The sequence below is a fragment of the Amblyomma maculatum genome, chromosome 3, assembly GCF_055883805.1.
Source record: "Amblyomma maculatum isolate TAMU_Amacu chromosome 3, ASM5588380v1, whole genome shotgun sequence".
Classification (NCBI taxonomy): Eukaryota; Metazoa; Arthropoda; class Arachnida; order Ixodida; family Ixodidae; genus Amblyomma; species Amblyomma maculatum.
This window is the reverse complement of record NC_139346.1, coordinates 172,624,332-172,633,330: the sequence shown is the minus strand read 5'-3', so window position 1 is coordinate 172,633,330 and position 8,999 is coordinate 172,624,332. Positions and strand designations below refer to the sequence as shown.

The 8,999-nt window shown below is 50.5% G+C and overlaps 1 non-coding gene across 1 annotated transcript; it reads left to right on the top strand.

Moving 5' to 3' along the window:
* Positions 1 to 1,070: 1,070 nt before the first annotated feature.
* On the top strand, positions 1,071 to 1,143 carry TRNAK-CUU (transfer RNA lysine (anticodon CUU)). Its single transcript has one exon. It is a non-coding gene; the product is annotated as a tRNA-Lys (tRNA).
* The last annotated feature ends 7,856 nt before the right edge of the window (positions 1,144 to 8,999 follow it).

Here is an 8,999-nt window from a genome sequence, read left to right as displayed (position 1 = left end):
CTTAAGTGTTTGAAGACACTCAACAGCAGCCAAACTCGGGAGCCACACAGCAATTGTATTCGACTTCTTCCTGGCCGTGAAACCACGGAAACCCTTGGTTCCAAGACATGCGTCCAGATTCGCCTGAATAACTCTGTTTGGTATCTCAGTAAGGCACTTGGTTGTCAGAGCCTTAATGGTCACTTTATAGCATGGTGATCCGGGTGTTGAAAATACCGGGTGATCAGTTGTTGTACAGGAACGCTTGCCTTGTGAACTGTTGTTTGCGGTAGATGATCCCGGTGCAATGTCTTCTGAAGGACGCTTCTGAGCACCGCGCTGTGCCGCCCGTCCAGATGGTAGCGCTGAAGACACGTCCATTGGCGTGCTCGGCTGCTCACTCACATTGGTGGAAACTCCATCACCAAGTGGAAGCTGGTCAGCCATTCCCGACCTCCGCCCTCGGAACAGATCACTCACGGGCTGATGCGCATTTTGAGACGGCAGGATATGTGCTGCAGCCGATGGACCAGGAGCAGGAACCAGGAGTTGGGACCCAGGCTCGGATGTCAATTGTGCGGTCGGTAATGCCGTCGAGACAGGCGGCGCCGACGAAGGTACCTCCGCCAGCGTGCCAGGGACGGCACTAGGCCTAATCCCAGAGCGCAGTTCAGCTGCAGGAATTATGTGATGAATGCCACACTACCAGATGATACATGAGCGGTCGGAACCTCCTCGGACTCTGAGAAGTCAATTCTCTTGATGTAAGGATCGTATTTACGCGAAAGGTAAGGTTTTCACTCAAGCGATAAGCAGCCACCTCAGCAGGGACACTTCTTTCCTAGAATAAGTATATTCTAGGCACTATACTAGCGGACTTCAGACTGAGTAAAAGACAATGGAATCGAAAGGAAAATATTGGAGATCGGAAGTGCTATGACAGCTTCTCCGTATTAGCAAAATTGATCGCTTCTAAGTAATTATTTATTATGCCTGCTTGTATCTGCGCGTCACAGCAACAACCACAAAATATCCGTCCATACCATTCTAGGCTTACTCCAAGTATCCCCGGAAACCGCCGATGTTACGTCGCCCGGCTAGCTCAGTCGGTAGAGCATGAGACTCTTAATCTCAGGGTCGTGGGTTCGAGCCCCACGTTGGGCGCTGTTTTTTTTTCTTTTTTTTTAACGTCCCAATGGCACTTTGGTTTCTACATGAAAACTGTGAACAGCTAGCAGAGCTAATTTTTTCCAAAGATAAAATGGGTACGTACTTGTCACTCGCAGCAGTCTGTTCCATGGCTTCCGCAACGGAAGGCAATGTGATTATCACACTTTTTCTGACGCTATCGTAACCAGATTGTTTTTACGACATGGCCGAAGGGATATTAAGGCGAAAGCCTTTAACCGCTCTTACTGTCGTCCGTTCGTTCGGTCACAATATAGCTTTCAATTATCCTGACAGCCACATCGGGCAGTTTCTTCTTGTCTATAGCTATAGTGAACTAGAGTATTCTAGTTCACTATATCTATAGCGTCATGTCAACGCGGTTGCCATTGAGACCACTGTCGCTGTTTGCCTTTAAAGCTGTCAGTGAAGTACTTTAGTCAGTGGTAGATAGTGACCGATAATAATAGTAGTAGTTAGTGATAGTGACAGTGGTGATAATGACAAAGATGTCTCTGACGTCATCGCAAGGTGAGACGTCAACCATCACGTGACATCATGACCGGATGAAATGCCATCATGACGTCACATACCGTCGTGTCGAATACCCGGACATGACGTCATCATGACTTCACATCCAGTCATGACGTCATTCACACCTATATACGAAGCTGACCCCCCTGGCTTGGCGCCCGTAGACAGTATTAGAGTCCTAGGGCTGCGCATACAAGCGAATGGCAAAAACACTGAAACAATCATGAGACTCGAAGCGAGTACCAGCCACACATGCCGGCGACTCAAACGCATTTCCACCAAGCATGCGGGGATAAAGGAGACCATCTTTTGAGATTGGTTCGGGCTTTTGCCCTAAGTGTATGCTATATGTTATCCCCTATCTCAAACTGGGCAAAGCAGAAAAGGACAAAATTGAAAGTACAATCAGAACAGGGATCAAACCCGTACTAGACCTCGCTCCGAACACTTCGACTGTAGCTTCTAAGGCTAAGTGTGTCCAACCAACACCACCTAGATGAGCTCATAAAAACCGCCACGGAGTCGCAACATTAAAAACTTTCAAGAAGCAGAACTGTAAGAAAAATCATGGAGCGGCTGGGGTTCGAACCCTCGGAGTGTTCGAAACGGACAGGTAACCTGCCTAGAACAACTATAGATAGACTCAAAATTCCAACCCAGCCAAAGAAAATGCATCCGGTATTTCAAGAAGCAGCAAAGAAAAGGCTTTGGCCCTACAGGTCAGATTTAGAGGTATAGATCCAATTATGTGCGCTACACGGACGCTGCTGAATACGATAGCATAGGAAGGGAAAGGCGCGGTAACTGTCTCACTTGTTTTCTGTGGACACCTCAACCGCGCCGTAAGGGAAGGGAGGAAAGTGGGAGTGAAAGTGGAAATAGAGAAAGAGGAGCGTAGTGGAGGGCTACGGAGTAATTTCGACCAGGGGGACGTGCGCTGACATTTGACATCTTGGTGAGTGGACTCCCTTGATGGGGCTGGGGCAGGTAGGTCACCGCCGCTTGCGGTGGGGGCTAGCCTGCCACCGAATTTTTATGTTGTAGGCCGTCATTGCACCCGCCACCGCTTCGGTGGTGGACGACGGCTGTTGTTGCGGCACGCGATTTTCTTTCCCTCTTCCTTTTCTTTCTTCTCTATTTTCTCTTCTGTCTGCACGATGCAGCGGAGGTGGCTCAGCTACAGAGCCAGTAGCAGGCTTGTGCATTTTCTTTTCCTTCTTCCTACAGCTACAACAACAACGCTGACATCGCACAGCACACGGACGCCTCTTCGTTTCGCCTCCATCGAAACGCAGCCGCCGAGGTCGGGTTCGAACCCGGGACTCCCGCACAGTAGTTGGGCGTCTTACCACTGCACCACCCCGTCGGGGCCGTTGTACACGAGAAGGGAAGGTGAGAGTGAAACAAAGAGAGTGGAGAGCTGCGGAATAATTTTCATAACCTACGGGCTTTTACGTGCACTGACATCACTGTGCCAGTTTGCCAATGCTAAACCGCCAAGAAAAACCACGCCAAATCATGCTTTTTCACGCCTTCATCGGTTTAAGCACAGCTAAAGCACGGCTAATTTTGCTTAACAGCTATATTTGGAAGACGAAAGCATTCATTTGTTTCGCTAAGTGTAAGTATATTAAAAGACCACCTATATTCACTAGCGGCGATATGCCCGCCTTTCATAGTGTGTATACGCTCTGTATCACAACCTCAGGAAAGCATGCCGACTCACTTTGTTCGATGCAAATTCGATCGCGCCGTCAATGGACATGTATTTGGGGTCCAGGCCCCGAGATGATAAATGATACGGAGGTTACGCGGAAAGCGGATCCCAATATGTCGCGCGGTTATCTTGGTCAGGGCAGCTGCGCAAAAGAGCGTAACAAACGTGACGAGAACGCGTGTCTATTGTGTCCGTGCGTGCTTGCCAAATGATTGCGAGTGGCCCAGTTGAAAAGCTCAGCTTTGGCATCGCTCATGAGAAAAAGTAGGCAGTACGAGACATTGGACAAGAACAGAGCGACACGCTGGTGGGCTCGACGGGGATGACCGACGACGCGGCTCTATCGAATGTTTTCGTTACGCTGCGCGCCAATGCGCCTCAGTACGGCTTAGGAATGGTTGTTGTTGTTGTTGTGGCTGTAGGAAGAAGGAAAAGAAAGTGCACGGGCCTGCTACTGGCTCCGTAGCTGAGCCACCTCCGCTGCCTCGTGCAGACAGAAGAGAAAGTAGAGAAGGAAGAAAAAGAAGAGGGGAAGAAAGACGCGCGCCGCAACAACAGCCGTCGTCCACCACCGAAGCGGTGGCGTGTGCAATGACGGCCTACAACAGATAAAAATTCCGTGGCAGGCTAGCCCCCGCCGCAAGCGGCGGTGACCTACCTGTCCCAGCCCCATCAGGGAAGATCAACTACAGGAATGGTTGCCCATGAGCACAGCAAGTGCCGTTATTTCTGGCAGACGACTTTCGTACGCTGCTGAACTGCGAGGGTCACGTGTCTACGGCGGCGAAATTGCGGCACGTCCGCATGTGCTCTGCGATGACAGCGAACGCCAGCCCTGCAAAGGGTGAACAGTCTGGGAGCTTGCGGAGCATTAAACCCTGCCAATTAGCCCCACATAAGTGTTTTTGCTAAAAATGCTACCTTAAATGTGCATTTAATCAGCAGCATCGACAGGTCCACGAACATGTGATTTGGTTTGTGGTGTTTGACGTCTCAAAGCGACTTAGGCTATGAGAGACGTCATAATGGAGGACTCCGGAAATTCCGACCACCTGGGGTTCTTTAACGTGCACTGACATCGCACAGCACACGGGCGCCTTGGGTTTTTGCCTCTATCGAAAAGTGGCCGCCGAGGCCGGGATTCGATCCCGCATTCTTGGGAACAGTAGCCGAGGGCCGAGCCACTGAGATGCACTACACTTTGCCCGGCAGGCGAGTGTGTAGTCTCGACAGCAGAGCTCTCACATATCACCCATACATTTTTTTTTTTGAGAATTACAATGTTTTGAAATGTTTATCGTAATTTCATGAGCGCTTCTTTTAATAAGCAAGAGATTTAAGCTGTCACCAAATATAAACGATGCGTACACTTGAATAGCTATTATACCCTCGCTCTCAGTGCTAGCGCTAAGGCGAAGCGATGGTATGCGGTATCATCAACGAAGCTGGAGTATATAATCTCTAGAAAGTCGTCACTTGACACAGCAGCATTTCGCTCAAGCGCCGGCCGGAGACAGCACCGCTTTTTCTTCCGCAAGCCGCCAGCGCCAAGCCGGCGCATCCGGCCCCGCTGTCACCGGCATCAGAAAAGTGTGCGAGAATTTCTTTTTCCCGTAAGTAATAATCCCTAGAGTAAAGCATTGTCAGAAATTAATCCTACTTGAGAATCGTTGACCCGTACCGAGTCGCTAGAAGTAACTGGCAAATTTCTGCTCAGAATTTCATAGCCATGGTTGCCGGCGGCGCGGCGCGGCACAGCTCACCCTTGTAGTATACGTACAGTGTTCTGCAAGTTTATCGGAACCGTCTTGAAAAATTTTCCCACCGGTCGAGGCGGGAAAATTTTCCAAGATGGTTCCGATAAAGTTTCAGAACACTGTATACGCTAGCTCTGCTCCTATGTCGTCGTCGATTTGAATCGCGTCTTTCTCTTATTATCAACAGACAGTAAGGTTAGGCAGTGCCACGAATGAGCGATATATCCTATTAAGCTGACCATACGAAAGCGCCACCCACTGATACTTCGATGCGAAACAAACTATAGGCCTAGCGACGACAACGGAGGAACGCACGGAAGCGCTACTTGCACCGCGCGCTCTGCCGTTGTTGTTGTGGCTGTAGGAAGAAGGAAACGAAATGCACGGACCTGCTACTGGGTCTGTAGCTGAGCCACCTCCGCTGCCTCGTGCAGACAGAAGAGAAAATAGAGAAGAAAGAAAAGGAAGAAGGAGAGAAAGACGCGCGCCGCAACAACAGCCGTCGTCCACCACCGAAGCGGTGGCGGGTGCAATGACGGCCTACAACAGATAAAAATTCGGTGGCAGGCTAGCCCCCACCGCAAGCGGCGGTGATTTACCTGTCCCAGCTCTGACGGGCGGCACTGCAGCGGAAAAGCTACAATAGCATCCGGTGCTGTGAACGCTGCGAAATTCTCGCCTACTTTCACGATTCTGCGGAAACTGGACCTTCGTTGTGTACAACTACACGCCAAGCAAACACTGCGAAGACGTGACGATGTTGCCGTACGTGGTGCTGCGCAGCTGGACATTTTAAGCTGCATAGAAGCGCCGTCGGACATGATTTCGTGTGAAAAATGCACGCTGCAGTGAATCATACAGCTCGTGCACTTTTCGCGCTCGAACAGCGGCGACTCCGCTCCATACGTAGGCGCTACCGGCATTTTCTCGGTTAACGATGCAAATCAAAGTCGTAAAGCTACGTTCACGATAACCGCGGTTAGCAGCGTAACTTTATAGCATAAACGAGGTCGGTTTTGCATGTAAACAGCAGTGACCATGCACGTTAGCGAAAAACGCAGTCAGGCTAACATGCACGTGCGACATCGCGATGCTTTTGTAGTCAAAACCATGTACTCAAATGCACGAATAAACTGAACATTAGCTTGGGGTAATTGTGCTTGCGATAGAATGGAATTTTAAGGTATTTTCGTGAAAACTAATTAATTTCCACATAGAGCTGCAGTATCCGCATCGGCACTGCCGTCATTTCAAAATGACACTTGATTTTGCCGTGTGACAGCGAGAACCGAATATGTCATTCTTTCTATGGATGCACTTCGTGAAAGTGACACTAAACTTTCCCGTGTGACTGGAGTATAAAGCTTCCCTTCACTCGCACTTCACGTGCCCTTCACACACAGCTACACTGGTGGCTAGAATAAGCTAGGATTTCAGTGTCAGTGCTGGACTTCAACCACTTGTGACGAAAATTAAGCCACACGAGCATGTCTAGGGTCAATGTACAAGTAGGGAAGACACATTTTTTGCCCTAGTGTCTCATGGAAATGCAGTTTGACTTATTCCTGCGCATTGGTGAAATTATTGTAAAAAATTGGAGGCTTATCAAGGTTAAGCCCAGTGGATGCGAAGCATGTTAAGCAGCTGCCTCAGTGTGGATGGGGCTAAGTAACGGAGACGTGGTTTTAGGTTAATCGTCGTAGGCATCTTGACCGTATACACGCCCGGCGCAAAGACGCTGGCGCGGTTGCGGGCACAGAGACTGACGCGCGCCGCTTCATCCCTGGCGTGACGTCACATATCACGTGATGCAGCGATGGTGGCGCCGCCACCGCGTCGCGCGCGACGGCGCGAACCATAGAGTTAATACAAAGACTCTAGAGGGAAAGCTGGGCAGGGAAACGAGCTTCTCACTGGTTCGCCGCCATCATCAAATTTATCATTGTGGCCAGCACAGTTTCTGCTCACTGCGTCAAAAATGAACAAAGGTTTGAACAAAAGTTTTAAAAACCGCTGCCGATAACACAACTGTAGGAAATTTCTATACATTGTTTTCAAGTTTCAAGCATATTATATAATCTTTCAGGCACCTTCTTGGCCATAAAGGAATGATGTAGAACAATTGGAAACCATGTTTGCGAGCAGACGTAGCAGATCAACAGTAAACACACACGAGCACCCTTTGACATTTACTGTATGCAGCACTAGCCATCCCGGATAGACCAAGGGCCGTTGCTGTGGAATTCGTCGCTGTTGTTTTTTTTTTTAATATACTGTGGTCGTCGTCTTGCGCCAAAGCAAATTTCTGACATATTTTCAGGTGATCGGGCACAGAGGAGATGCATGTGCGCTCGACGGACGAAATGCATGCGAAGCGCGGAACAATCGCAGGGATAGCCGGCCTTGCGATAACAACTCAGAAGAATCAGGACACCTATGTGATGTTACAGTAGGTACGCGACGCAACATATCACAAGAAATGCTCCACACGCGACGATTCTGCCGTTGTTTACAGCACCTCCTGAACAGTAGCCGCCCGCCGTCGGTTAACTGCACGCCGCCATCTTCCCACGATCTAAGTTGCCAGCTCTTCAAACCATCTTCATGCGCCAGATTTAGCAAGTAAAATTAATCTGGCAACCAATGAATAGTGGGATAATGGCGGCAATCACGCGGTCACCCCTCGAATGCATTGGGTGAACGGGCAGCTTTCCCTCTAGAGTCTTTGTATTAACTCTATGACGCGAACCGAAGCGTGGATAGCGTGGAGGCCTCCGCCGGGCGACGTCCGACGGCGCGATATGAGGCCCCATCTGCAGCCGGTGTGACGTCATCACGTGACGTCACATTATGTGATCTCACTTCAAGGTCAATGGTGGCCACCGCCGGGAGGCAACCGACGGCGCGATATGAGGCCCCATCTGCAGCCGGTGTGACGTCATCACGTGACGTCATGTCACGTGACCCCACTTCAGGGTCAATGGTGGCCACCGCCGGGCGTCGCGCGAAGGCCCGAAACCTACGTTAATACGCTTCGCATAAAATGCTAACTGACAGGGCACTGATTATAGATTTTTTACCCTCGCTCGCAGGCTGTTAATGCGCTCCTACTCTCGACACGAGGCGACATCTGTCGGGCGCGCACGGCCAGGGGACTGCGGTAAAGCTCACTGCGGGACCGCGGGGGAGCGGCGCTGCAGTGCCGGCATGATCGGACGCGTCTCCGCACAGCTCAGTGCTTTGATGCTGTTATCGGGAGAAATCCTGCCCATCGACTGAAAACGAGTGAAGAATCGGATGTCGGAACCCGCTGGGAATACGTGGATAACAAGTTCTCCACCAAGTGAGTCCGATTTCTCGAATCATCAAGGATTTTTGGGGCGAAGCGAGCTAAGCCTAACCCAGACGATAAGTGGTCGAGGCCCCGACGGGGGAGCCGAGGGTGCAGCAGCGCCACCGGCGGCGAAGAAATTCAGCACGGCACGAAGCGCGCGGGAAAATTGAAGTGAGTGCAGCCATGGAGGTGGTTGAAGGTGAAGAAGTGGACCCGCGGGAGTTCACGGTGCCGGGACAGTGGTTCCAGTGCAGAGGGAAGAAGGTTGTCCCGCTTGAAAAGAGCAAGAAGGAAATCGAGGCCGAGCAGTTCAGGCTTAAGCAGGCCGGAAGAAAACTGGCAGCATTTTCTGTAGAAAGACAAGAGGCAAGAATCCCGGAGGGAGCGGACAAGATTATTCTCCGACCCGAAGGAGGACTAGATAGACTCCTTAAACGTGGAGCCGCATATTTAACAAGAATGATCAGGGCGTCGGCGGGCGTAAATATTGAAGAAACGGAAGAGGAAGACA